Consider the following 14,283-nt stretch of genomic DNA (forward strand, 5'->3'; position numbering starts at 1 on the left):
AAGGCTCTCAGCCACAGCCAGGTGCAAAGCACCGCGTGCGCGGCCCTGCGTTGCCCCTCCTCGGGTCAGCTGGGAAACTCGGCATTCCCTGAGAACTGCCCTAGAGGAGCAACTAAGGGACTGCGTTCCACCTCACTAGGACTGAGGGAAGGAACCTGCTGCTCCGTGGAGCATTCTGACACACGTGAACCCTGGCTACCGGGGGAACTGCGCTAAATAGCAGCCCTTAGAAATAAGCCTTTTCTACAAGCAGAAGGTGCACCCTGCTCCATGCACTACACAGGGGTCAGGTTTAGCATGCCAACAGCTGCAGCCTGCCTGAGAGCAGACAAGCACTACAACCGAGGCTGCCTGTGAGCTTTGCTTCCTCAGGGAGCACAGAGTCCTGCAGAGCAGCTCTTCTTCCACTGGGACAAGTTATCATCAGTGCACTCCTGCGAGGTCCATTCTCCCTCCAGCAGATACCAGTTTAGAGTCAGTTCTTCCTGTAAGTACCAGTTCCGAGGAGAAAAGGCAGCTCCTACTTGCCTAGAAAGAACCTTACCTTCTTTGTTTTGTTGGTAAGGGAGCTTTTGGTAACCCCCTCATAACATTACACAGCTGTATCCTTCCTTACATCCTGATCCATAAAGCTCCTTATACAACCAAAAGCAGATATTCAAATGTTTCTTCTAGTTGTTTATTTACAGAGTAACAATATCTCAATTTACATTCCTAAAATATGTTGAGATTTCTATTATGAAGCTATCTTACTATGTTTTCTATACTACTTCCTACTTTGTTTTCTATACAATTAAGAATACCTGTCATTAGAAGAAGCTAGCATCCCACAGAGGATTTTATAAGATAAAGTGAGACATAATCGGCTAAGATACTTAATTGGTTAATAAAGGTGGTGTTGGTCTGGCTAGTAGTAAGAGCTGCCTATATAATGTTATGTAATGCGCTTTTGTTAGAGGATGGGATAGATGTACGTGTATGTGTAAGTAGATTTATCTGTTGTTTTTATATTGATAAGCTTGATAATCTATGTGAAGGTATTACAGAAAAGTGAGTGTTCTGTAATTTCCTGGTTTTTTTTTTGTTTGTTTGTTTGTGTGGTGGAGTGAGGGTGGTAAGTTCTGAAAAGAGCTTAAAGGAGACCTGAACCAGCTTTGCATGAGAGGGTGTTCCTTTTGTTGGATGGGGATCGTGGCTTCTCATGTTGGGGTCCAAAAGCTAAGAAATGTCGAGTTGGTTGATGTTAATGAAATGTGTTTATTTGTGTTATTCTGGTAAGAGCAGTTCTAATTTTGTGCTTTCTAGTAGTAGTAGTGATTTGGAGGTAACTCTTAAAAGTACTGAAAGAGGATGATTTCTTTAAGTACTTATTCTTCTCAGAGCGTAATATTTAAAGTGTAATGTATGAGCAGGTTCTTGAGGTGTAAAAAATTATTTTAAGGGAAAAAAATTCTTCGAAAAACATGACTTAAGGAGAGGGCAATTAATTTGTATGTAAAATAATACTTTAAACTGTTATTTCCTCATCTTTTTATTTCAGAAAAGGTTGGATGAGGAAAATAGCCTAAATACATGCCTATAAGGAGTTAATTAACAGGAGCCTCATTGTGGGCATTGTCTTAAATCCTGCTTTAGAGAAAGGCAGCCTACTCTTCCATGTTCCCATGAACAAAATTTATCAAACCTGTTCTTAGGACTTAAAAGGACACTTTGTGTTTTCTGTTTTTGTGCAGAAGCATGGGACCATTACGGTGAGCTCTGCATGCTAGAGCATCCTCTGTTGCTGGGCCAATATTATTTTTGCTGCAGTGTCAGATAGCCAAAGGGTCTATCTACCAAAATTAGTCTTACAGAAATAAAGTGCTGTTGTGCTGTATTGCGCTGAATAAATACATTGGTCAGTGACTTCCCTTCTCCTCAAGTGTGTGCATATATATGTACATATATATATTTGTATAATATTTATTTTTGTTTTTAGCTTTCAGAGAGAAGTATGCTTTCAACTGCAATTTCATTGAGTGGAGGGATGATAATGGATACAGGCGAACTTAGGTCAGGAGTATGGTTCTGGTTAGGATGTGCTATAATTAACAAAGGTTATTTCTGCATCATTTCTGAAACAAGCTGTGGGCTTATTTAAACAGTCTTAAGTAACAATGTCAGGGCACAATGTTAAAAGTATAGAAATGGAATATTATACTTGTTGTTGGCAATCATGTAGTTCTAACTCTAAACACACACCAGAAGTGAAGAGTTTGTGAATGCGGTGTCTTAAAATGGGCTTAAACAGTTGTTCATTATTTTAACCAAAATATTATGGCAGGCATTGCTTGTTCATATGATGTGAGCTCTTAGTTGAATTTCCACATGGATAGCCTTGTGAGAACTTGAGTAAGTCTGCACCTAGATTACTGCAGGAAGCAGTTAATCCTTTGTTTGTCAGGAAGACCCATTCTAGACTGTTATCTTATGGTGCCAGTATTAGCTGTATTAAGTAAAATGTTTTTGGCAGGAGCATGTCTTGCTGCATGAACAGAATTATTTTTGCTTACCAGCAGGCATTTACCAACCACAAAATTGCTGAAAGTAATTTAGGGAAAGGCACGTGGGAGAAGTAAATTCTTTGCTAATCATGTATGCTTAGGCAAATTTTGCCTCATGGTGAGCTCACAGCTAAGTTTCCTCTAGCTTCTGGTATCACCTACTTCATTTGCAGGGTTTTGAAAACAGGTTTTCCTCTCCAGAAATTTTATGTTAGTATAGGTTCTAGTAAATCCACAAGGGCTTCCCATTAAGTATTGTTTTGGTATCCCTCCCTTCCTTGAACCCGGGTGGATCTAGTTTTCCCTCCAGTTTTGTTGGGATGTCCCCTTATTTGGCCCATCAGCTGCTGCCTTTAGGATAATTCTGGAAGCCCAAATTACTTGAAATTAACAATGCTTTGTGATGCATAAGATAAGAAGTATCTTGTGGGGTTTTTTTGCTTTCCAAGATAGAGGCTTTTCCTTATAGTATCTTAAACTACTTTAGAGGCTTTCTTCAACTGCTTAGCTTGTCTTATTCCACAAAGTAGCTAATTGCTTTTACAGATACTTGATTTTAACTTTCCTGACCAAAAAAGTGGCAGGAATTAGGATCATGTAGCATCCTGGAAAGCAGTGAGGTTCATTTACTCACCTTTGCGGTGGGACTGAGAGTGTAGGCTGAAGCACTGTTCTCTTTGGATGAAAAAGGGTTAAGTGCTAGGAATTGGCTTTAGAATTAAAGAACAGTTTAGTGTGGAAGGGACCCTTAAAATCATCTAGTTCCAACCCCTGCAACAGGCAGGGACACCTCCATCTAGACCAGGTTGCTGAAAACCCCATCCAGAATAAGTGAAATATGTGCTATGATTTTTCCAATACTAGTGAGAGATTTCTTAGTTCTCGTGTAGAGATGTAGTTCTCAAATTCTGTACATGCTCTTGCCATACCTGCTGGCTTGATTTGAAATGATGGGGATAAGCTAATAAGTAGAAGATGCTGTTTGCTTCATTGCTGCTATTGTTTTTGGCCTACTAGATCTGATGAACAAAATGAGCTATGAAGTGAGTCGAGGTCTGTGTGTGTGGGGATACACAAGTAATATATATGTAATACCGAGCAGCAGCCAGAAGGTGTCAGAATTGCTCCGTGTTCCAAGGCAGTTGCCTAGAAAACTGTGTAGCTGGTCCAGTCATTCACCAACTGCTGACTGTTATGGAATTGCTGTGGGGGCTCACAAGCTGCAGGCTGTGCTAAGTTGCAGAGTCGCCCTCTACAAACGGATGAGGTACATTTAAGTAATGTTTTTGGAGTCATTGCATTTTTTCTTTTAAAAGGGGTTCCTTTGTCTTTTTGCACCAAGAACGAGGGACTGAAAACAAGCTTGTTGTCAGGTATTTCAGAATGTGGGAGTTGAACAAAATAATTTTGTAAGCTGCAAGATTGAGAGACAGGTTTAGCAGAAAATATCTGGAGGGTGACAGCCTTGCACGTTGTTACCTGCCTCTCGCTCACCTGCCGTGCTCTGAGAACCGCTTTGGTGTTCCTGGAACATCAAGATGGGGGTAGGAAGGGCAGGGGAGGCGTCTGCCAGGTTCGGTGCTGCTCTGTCTGGATTTGCACGAGGGTAGCATCAGCTGTCTATGTGGAATAACCTGACTGCAGTGTGGATTGTGTCACACATGGTCTATGAACGGTGCCACCCTTTCTGTTTTTCTGTTCTGGGAAGCATGCCATGGCCCTTGTGTCATTTTTCCCCCACAATTTCCTATCTAAAGGTGTGGTGTGCTATGGTGTGGATTTTGGTGTATATTAATTTGGTTTGGGTTATCAAAGCTGACACTGACTCTTAGAGGAACCCTAGAAAATTGTATTCTCCACAGAATTGGACAGGATAATTTTTTTGCTGTTTGATAGCATGCGCTAGAATACGTAAGGATAAGAGATGCTTAATAGTTAGAAAGAACACATTTTTAGAGAATGAAATAGATCCTTTTGTTTAAGTTTCATGAATTATAGATGATGTATGTCAGTGCCTGATGCCATAGCTATTTTGAGAGAAGTAATTAAAGATGTGAGAATTAAATGCTTTGAAAGTGATGGGGATACGTTGTCAGTGGCTTTGGGTGTATAAGCTCTGCATAGAACGATCCATAATAAGCTAATTAGCATTAAAGGTAATAATAGCATTTGATGCTACAAAGGAGGCCTTTTAATGAACACCCTTGACTTAAGGAAAGCAATCCAGACATCACTGAAGGTTTAAAAAAAAAAATCAATGTCACATATTTTCATGAGGTGTAAATACCGTGTGGTTTGCTGATTGAAGAACGTGAAACAACTCTCACCTTATCCTGCATTAAATGTGTTAAAGTCTGAATAAGGAGAGATCACAAGAGTGAGTGCCCAGCTAGCAAGATCAGAGAGGGACTGCTGCTGAATATTTTAATAGTTAAGGTGGAAGTAACAGTAAAGTTCAGATAAATATTATGGACCATGCTAAAATGGGGACATACTAACGTGGGGACAGGGCCCCTACGCTGGGCTGCAGCCCTGACAGCAGAGTTGCAGGGCTTCAGACTGCACTGAAACCCCCCTTTTGTTTTCAGAGTAACTCCAAAACAAATCCCAGCACTGTCACAGCCTGGGCAGAGCACAGCAAAGGAGCCCCAAACCTTTCAGCTCCCTTTCTAGACCCCTCAGATAACTCCAAGAATCCTCCCTCCCTTTAGCAATCTCACCCTCTCCCTGGGCGGCCAGGACTGTAGGCTTCTTCTTGGCCATGAGCTCTCATCCCACTCTCAGAGCTCTCACAGAGCTCAGGCATCTTCAGCTCTACCTGATATGGCTTCTCAACCATCCACCCGCCTTTGCATCACATGCATCTCCCTGCCTTTGCTTTGGAAGCATGCACATGGTTCCCTTTGCTAAGCAAGCCCACAGCTGCATTAGCTTTGCATGCACCTGCCTGCCTTTGCTTTGCAAGTACCTTCCTTTCCATGGCCTACGAAGAGGTCTGTTCTTTATTAGCAATGCCTCTGTACACACTGAAAACCACGAGGAAGAGTCCATGACACAAAGTCAGAGAGATTCTTGGAGCACAAGGGACCATTTCACAAGAACAATCTCCCTGCCATCTACGTGAACACTGTTCCATTCCTGCAGCACCGTTAGCCAAGTCAGGGCTGTCCCACACAGATCAGTCACTTTCACTGCTAACTCTCTCACGTAACTTGCAATAGGATTCAAGGGAAGTTGTACCAGGGGAGATTCAGGCTGGATGTTAGGAAAGACTACTTCTCCAAAAGAGTGGTCGGGTACTGCAATGGGCTGCCTAGGGAGGTGGTGCAGTCACCCACCCTGGAGGTGTTCAAGGAACATTTAGGCATCGTGTTGAGGGACGTGGATTAGTGAGAACTGTTGGTGATAGGTGGACGGTTGGACTGGATGATCTTGTAGGTCTTTTCCAACCTTGGTGATTCTAGAATTCTAAGCCCTTGCTAATTGACCTATCATGGCTATTACCATTTTCAAGACCTGCTACTTCCCTCCTGCCCCAATGGTGGTCACGTTGCATGATCCCCACTTGACAGGCTGGAACAGCAGCAAGTTGTACGTCTGGGTTTTTCAAGTCCCTTTTAATTTCAGGAGAGAACAGAACAGCCTGAACAAAAAGGGTGCAGTGGGGCTCTCTGTAGGACACCTGTTGTCTCAGCAGATTTCACAGTTACTTAAAATGCACACAGCACCTACAAAACCATCGTGCTCAAACAAGGAAAGAAAACAAGTCCACGATGCTGTGAAGGGCTCCTAGCTCTTAGTAGGTGATACCTGCTCCGTGGGCACAGGATGCACACAAATTGCTCCTCATCTCTTCCCCATCCCCCACTCCCCCCCGTAATTTCCACGGGCATTTAGAGACGCCGTGGAAAGACAACATAAGGCTTGTGGAGAAGACTGGATGTACATGAGGTTTTTCCCTTCCCTGGTGCTAGAGCACTGCTTGTCTACATGATGAATACTGTTCATACAAGCACCAACCAAGCATGGCAACAAACAACTGAAATGGTATTTCCCCTGCAAATCAAGCAGCCTGTCCAAAGATCTCACCTCAGAGACTTGCCAAAAAGGCCAGAACCATTACTTCCTTTTGGCAGGCTTACTCACAGAACAGCAGGCTTCTCTTCACCGTGCATCACATGGACACAAACAGACTGTTTGTGCAAGGAGGACAATTTCACCTGAGCACCTCACCATAAACGTTCCCTCCGCCCTGCTTTTCTGCAGAGATGCAAGGATAAAAACCTCAGTTCCTCCAAGCAATGACTGGAAGGAACTCCGGAAAATTCTCCATTTGAAACCAGCTCCTTTATGGTCTTGGTTCCTGACTGCTCCTTTGGATCACCTTTCAGGCACAGCGTAAGAGGTTCTCTTGTACAAATCTATCTACCTTGGTACCTTTTTCCACCCCAAAACTAATTCAGACAGAGTTGTGATGCAAACGTTGGACACTGAGAAGAGAAAATATGGGTAAGAAGAAGATACGGGTAAGGAAGAAGTGCAGAAGATGAAAAGCACGATAGGATACAGGCAAGACAGCAAGAGAGATGAGCAGGAGCAGAGAGAACAAAGGACTATGAGAAGGATAAAAGCAGAAGGAGAAAAGACAAGAAAGAAACAAGCGCAGAGAAGAAGAAAAAGGATGGAGGTAACAAGCAGACAAGGAGAAAAGCAAAAGAGGTATTAGCAGATACAGAGAAGACCAAAGCAGAAGTGATTTGTGAGGCACAATCATTGAGGCAGGAGGTAGAAGTATTCCTTTGTGTGCCCACACAAAGTTATTGAGGAGGAACGAGGCTGCTCTCCCACTAAAGCTGAAATGAAAGGATCAGAACTATCACTCGTGGATTCTTTTTGCTAAACTCATATGTTGGTTCTTGAACTGGTTCTTAAACTGTTCAGCTAAGCCCTGCTGCTGAACAGAGCACCCCACATCAATCCCTGCTTTTCCATCAGGATTATGATGTTCACATTCTAATCCTCACCACCTTTGACTTTTCATGCTTAGAGACACATCTCCAACATCCAATCCCACTACAAGGAAGGATGCACATGTACAGCGATTGCACACACCATCCCCACAGATAACTTCTTTAGCCACTGCAATTTGGGAAGCCAGGAAGTCATGTTGGTTTCACTTCACACTGTCTTATGTTGTGCAGTATTTCAGTTTGGTGCCTTATCTTATCTACATCTGCTTCAATTCAATCAATCTGCTTCAATCCCCTTTCACCACCCTCCTCCCCCCCCCTTCAAGTCTTCCCATTTTCTCCCCTAGATTCATCCCTCCCCCCCCCCTCTTGTCCCTTCTATCTGACCCTCAGAATTCCCCGTTCCCTCAAGTACCCCCGCTCAAATTCCCCCATTCTGATCCATAGAATCTCCTACCATCCCCCAGTCCCCCCAGGTTGCCCCCCGGGATCCCGTGTCTTCCCTTGCTCTCCCCGCTCCTGACCCCATTTTCTGACCCCTAGAGTCCCCTGTACTCCCATGCCCTCCTCCCCGCTCTCTGGAGTCCGTTCCCCTACTTTGACCCCCAATTGGACCCCCTTTATGTCCCATAGAAGCCCCCTCACAACCCCCAGTTCTCCCCTCCCACCACCCCCAGATCCCCTTTCCACTCATGTGGTGAGCCTCGTTCTCCCCTTTAGCCACACACCCCCCTCAACCCCACTCTCTCCCCTCAGACCCGCTTTACACCCCTCAAAAGCTCCACACAACTCTCCAGTTTCCCCCTTCCACCCCTCCCTCCATCTCCAGACCCCCTTTCCACCCCACAGAAGCCTCACTAGCCCATTTCTCCCACCCCCCACAGAACCCCCCTTATCTCACCTTAGAATCATACAGAAGGATCTGCACGAGACATCCTAGAGAGGTTTAGGGGCATCCAGGGGGTTCTGGACTCATCCAGAAGAGTCTGCAGATGTCCCAGTGGGGTTTTGGGGCATCTAGGGAGACCCCAGGTTGATCCTGTGGGCCCCTGTGAGGATCTGTAAGCTCCCACTAAGGGTCCAGGAGCACTGAGAAGTCTCTGGGCTGATCTGAAGGTGTCCCAGTAGAGTTGGTAAACTACAGGCAGTCCTCATGAGGGTCTGAGTGGTCCTGGAGTCATCCAGAAGGGTCTGGGGATGTTCCAGAAGGATCCTGTGGGGTCCAGGGGGTCCCCAGGTGTGTCCAGGATGTCAGCAGAGGAATTCAGAAGGGTCTGAGGATGTCCCTGAGAGGACTTGGGTGGGTCTGGACGGTCCTTAGGTAGGTTGCAAGGGATCTGTTGTCTTCTGGAAGGATCTGGAGATGTCGCAGAGGGGCACAGGGTGACTGCTGTCACTGTCATTGGGTATCACTGGGTGTTGGCATCACTTGGGTGTCACTGTTGTCACCATCATTGAATGTCACCGTCATTGGGTGCACCGGATGGCATTGGGTCTCACCGGCAACAGCTGTCACCGTCAGCGAATGTCATCACTGTGACTGTCTTCAGGAATCATTATCATTGGGTGTCACAGCTTTTGGGTGTCTCTGTTGTCACCATCACTGGGTACCACCAGTGTCACTGTCCTTGGGATGTCGCCATCATTGGGGGTCACCACTGTCTCTGTCACAGGGTGTTACCATCATCCTGATGCGCTGTCAAAAAGGTGACTGCATGTGACCTCAGTGTGGAACAGCTGTAGCACAGTTTTCCCATCACTGGCTGTCGCATCTGTCACCATCACTTGTGTGTTACCATCTCTTGGGTGACACCATTCCCTGTGCTCTGACCACCACACGGGGGCAGGCACAGGTGGCCCCGTGCTGTCACTGAGCCTCTGACTGTCCTTAGTCACCCCTCCACCCCTACAGCTGGACCTGATGACACCGGAGCCCTCTGGTGCTGTCAACATCGTCTGTCATGAGGACACGGACACACACAGTAGTGAACTCTGTGCCACCACCAGAGGGGACCAGGGGTGACATCAATGTGGAACAGCCCTGACGGGATGTCATTGTCATTGGGTGTCAACCCTCATGCACAGGGGATGAAAGGATGTCCCCTGGGGACATTCTACCGAAGTTGGGGACACAGTGAGCAGCTCGAGGACTTCCCAGGGGAAGTGGGGACATCGCATCACAATGTCACATCCCCAAAGTTGGGGACACCCCCAGCTGTGACACCCTGAAGTTAGGGACACCCCTATGTCATCCCCAAGCGTCACACCCCAAAGCTGCAAACAAATCTGTGTCACCCCAGAGGTGTCACACCCCAAAGTTAGGACACCCCCCCAGTGTCACAGATGCATTTAGGGACACCTCGCTGTCACTCCAATGGTGTCACACCCCAGATTTGGAGACACTCCCACATTATTGAACCCCAAAGATGGGGACATTTTCATGTCACCTTGACAGAGTCACACCCCAGAGTTGGGGACAGTCCCACAGCTGGGGATGCTCCCGCGTCCCCCAGCATTTCACATCGCAAAACTGGGGGCCCCACTCTGGGGGTCGCTTCTGTGTGTCCCCCACCACAGACCACACTGTTCCCATGGGGTGGGGGCAATATACATATGTATGTGTAACACATATCCAGACCCTCATGTCCATCCCATAACCATATCCCAAATCCATCCCATATCTCACCCTCTATCCATATCCCAGACCATATTCATCCTATGTTCACGTCCCATCCCAAATCCATACCCCTGTATTCTATCCCAAATTGATCCCATATCCATATCCCAGAGTACAAAGAAACACTACCAACAGAACACCAGAATGCCAACGAAATAGGATTTAACATCATGGCAAAGCAGAGATGACAACTGACAAAAAACAAAATAAGAAAAAACAAAAAGCAAACACAAAAGAACACACAAAAAACACTAAGACATCATTGAACAACAGCCTGGAGGCATCGGCTCCAGGCCAGGCAGAGCACAGAGCATCACAGCGCAGATGACATCAGCCGGGTTCCGGGAACCTTTATGCTGTCACAGTGCGTTTCCATGAGGACAGAGGGCCCTGCCCAAGGACAGCTGGCAGTTGGGTCCAGGCACCTCCAGTGCGAGCTGCGCTGCCTGCAGCTGCTCGCCATACCCTGTGCCTCAGAGCAGCCCCGGCAGCAGACGAGCTCAGCTTCATCCTGCTCTGGGTTGTGGTGAAGTGTTCCTGTTTGGTGTGATTGGTGAGTACTGAGATAAGCTTCTGGGTTAAGCTTTAGGCTTCCTAGATTGGTTAGGCTTAAGGCTTATGTGTCAAGCGTTATGCATCTGGGTCAGGTTTAAAGGTTACTCTTCTGGGTAAGGGCAAAGCATTAAAGCAAACGGTTTTGGGTTTGTGTCAACGGTTTCTCCCTGGGTTTAGGCAAACCCTAACCCAAATGGGAACCCTTAATTCATAATCCAAAACGGCAACCATTAAACCAAACCAAAACTGGGAACCCATAACTCTTAGCCCTTACCCAACACAGTAATCCTTTACCCCTTCATAATGGTGTAACCCATTACCCAAACTCATAACAACTAAAGCTAAACAAAAGAGAAACCGATAACACAAATACAAAATGTTGCCACTGCCTGGGATGGGGGGAGAGCAGCGGATGTAGTCCACCTTGATTTCAACAAGGCGTTTGATACTGTATCCAAAAAAATCCTTATAACAAAGCTGAAAAAGTGTGGGATACACAGGTGGACATTGAGATGGGTTGAAAACAGGCTGACTGGCAGAGCAGTCAGACAATATAAAAGCTAAGAAAATCTAAGGAGAGAACATGGGGAAAAAAAAACCAGAATAAAAGAAGCAAAGAAGAAAGTAGAATAAAGCAAAGCAATGCCGGAAAGCGAAGAGCCAAAAAACAAAATCAAGAACAAAAAGGAAAGCAAACCAAAATAACCAAACAAACATGACATTAACAATGGAGAGCTAAGGAGCAGTAGAGGAAAAAAAAAACAAAGGGAACAAAGGAAAGCAAATCCAAAAGAGACAATACACTGAAAAAAAAAGAACCAACCAAAAAGAAAAATAAGCACTAGAAAGCAAAGCCAAAGGAGCAGGAAACAAAAGCCAAAAGGAAAAGAAAAGGAGCCAAGTAAACCGGGAGAAAAAGTACAAAAAAAAGCAAGGGCGTTGACTGCAACAATATGGCAAAGCAAAAAATTCAGAGCAACACAGTGAGACAATATAAAAGCTAACAAAATCTAAGGCGAGAGCATGGAGGAAAAAAAAGTAAACCAGAGTGAAAGTCAAGAAGCAAGTCTGAAAGTAGGGCAAAGTAAAGCAACGCCCGAAAACCAAGAGCCAAGGAACAGAATGAACAACCAAAAGGAAAGCAAACCAAAAAAAACAAACAAAGATGAAATGAACAAAGCAGAGCAAAGGAAAAGGAGCAGTAGAGAAAGCAAAACCAAGTAGAAAGAAGAAAGCAAACCAATGTGATGCAATGGAAAAACAGACACAATAAACGGAAAGACAAAGAACCAAAGCCCACGAACAGAACAGCAAAGCAATCGGATTCAATGTGACAGCAAAGCAAAGGTGACAAGAGACTGCGGTGCCGGCAAAAACTCACCATCTGTGCCTGGGAGGAGGTCAGGGTAGCTACCGGGCACGGATGCTGCCAGGCATCTGAAGAAAAGCCTCAAGTCCACACTGAGGACAGAGGCAAGGACAGGGAGGATGTAAAAATGAACCGACCAGAAGGCTAATGTCAGGTAAGTAAAGGCAAGGTAAGAGGAAGGAAGCAGCCATGCGGACAAGTAAGGAGGAAGAATCTAATGAAAGTAAAAGGAAAAGATGACAACAGAGAAGGCATACTACCAGAATGCAAAGGCATGGTCTGGAAAGAAAAAGAACCAACCAAAAAGAAAAATAAGCACTAGAAAGCAAAGCCAAAGGAGCAGGAAACAAAAGCCAAAAGGAAAAGAAAAAGAGCAAAGTAAACAAAGGGAAAAAGTACCAAAAAAAAGCAAGGGCGTTGACTGCAACAATATGGCAAAGCAAAAAATTGAAAGCAACACAGTGAGACAATATAAAAGCTAACAAAATCTAAGGCGAGAGTATGGAGGAAAAAAAAAGTAAACCAGAGTGAAAGTCACGAAGCAAGTATGAAAGAAGGGCAAAGTAAAGCAACGCCCGAAAACCAAGAGCCAAGGAACAGAATGAACAACCAAAAGGAAAGCAAACCAAAAAAAACAAACAAAGATGAAATGAACAAAGCAGAGCAAAGGAAAAGGAGCAGTAGAGAAAGCAAAACCAAGTAGAAAAAAGAAAGCAAACCAATGTGATGCAATGGAAAAACAGACACAATAAACGGAAAGACAAAGAACCAAAGCCCACGATCGGAACAGCAAAGCAATGGGATTCAATGTGACAGCAAAGCAAAGGTGACAAGAGACTGCGGTGCCGGCAAAAACTCACCATCCGTGCCTGGGAGGAGGTCAGGGTAGCTACTGGGCATGCTGCCACCTCCAGCAGAGATGCACGTCCTCAGCTGGTGCCCGTGGAGGAGTCTGCGGCTGCAAGCAGGACAAAACATCTCTCTGGAGGAAGGCAAAGCGCTGGTGGTCATGCCGAGGAGGAGGTCAGGGTAGCTACTGGGCACGGATGCTGCCAGGCATCTGAAGAAAAGCCTCAAGTCCACACTGAGGACAGAGGCAAGGACAAGGAAGATGTAAGAATGAACCATCCAGAACGCCAACTACAGGTAAGTAAAGGCAAGGTAAGAGGAAGGAAGCAGCCATGGGGACGAGGAAGGAGGAAGAACGTAATGAAAGCAAAAGGAAAAGAGGAGAACAGAGAAGGCATACTACCAGAATGCAAGGGCATGGTCTGGAAAGAAAAAGAACCAACCAAAAAGAAAAATAAGCACTAGAAAGCAAAGCCAAAGGAGCAGGAAACAAAAGCCAAAAGGAAAAGAGCAAAGTAAAGGGAAAAAGTACAACAAAAAGCAAGGGCGTTGACTGCAACAATATGGCAAAGCAAAAAATTGAAAGCAACACAGTGAGACAATATAAAAGCTAACAAAATCTGAGACGAGAACAAGGAAATCAAAAAAAAAATTAAACCAGAATGAAAGTCAACAAGCAAATTGGAAAGTAGGACAAAGCAAAGCTACGCCCGAAAACCAAGAGCCAAGGAACAGAATGAACAACCAAAAGGAAAGAAACCAAAAAAAGACAAAGATGAAATGAACAAAGCAGAGCAAAGGAAAAGGAGCAGTAGAGAAAGCAAAACCAAGTAGAAAAAAGAAAGCAAACCAATGTGATGCAATGGAAAAACAGACACAATAAACGGAAAGACAAAGAACCAAAGCCCACCAACAGAACAGCAAAGCAATGGGATTCAATGTGACAGCAAAGCAAAGGTGACAAGAGACTGCGGTGCCGGCAAAAACTCACCATCCGTGCCTGGGAGGAGGTCAGGGTAGCTACTGGGCACGGATGCTGCCAGGCATCTGAAGAAAAGCCTCAAGTCCACACTGAGGACAGAGGCAAGGACAGGGAGGATGTAAAAATGAACCGTTCAGAAGGCTAATGTCAGGTAAGTAAAGGCAAGGTAAGAGGAAGGAGGAAGAATCTAATGAAAGTAAAAGGAAAAGATGAGAACAGAGAAGGCATACTTTCAGAAAGCAAAGGCATGGTCTGGAAAGAAAAAGAACCAACCAAAAAGAAAAATAAGCACTAGAAAGCAAAGCCAAAGGAGCAGGAAACAAAAGCCAAAAGGAAAA

The 14,283-nt window shown here is 45.1% G+C and overlaps 1 long non-coding RNA gene across 1 annotated transcript; it reads left to right on the forward strand.

Annotated features, from left to right (window-relative positions):
* Positions 1–12,103: 12,103 nt before the first annotated feature.
* LOC128077020 (uncharacterized) lies at positions 12,104–13,443 on the forward strand. Its single transcript, XR_008204790.1, has 2 exons — positions 12,104–12,268; positions 13,261–13,443. It is a non-coding gene; the product is annotated as an uncharacterized LOC128077020 (long non-coding RNA).
* The last annotated feature ends 840 nt before the right edge of the window (positions 13,444–14,283 follow it).

This window comes from Tympanuchus pallidicinctus, unplaced genomic scaffold (assembly GCF_026119805.1).
Source record: "Tympanuchus pallidicinctus isolate F22 unplaced genomic scaffold, pur_lepc_1.0 scaffold15, whole genome shotgun sequence".
NCBI lineage: Eukaryota > Metazoa > Chordata > Aves > Galliformes > Phasianidae > Tympanuchus > Tympanuchus pallidicinctus.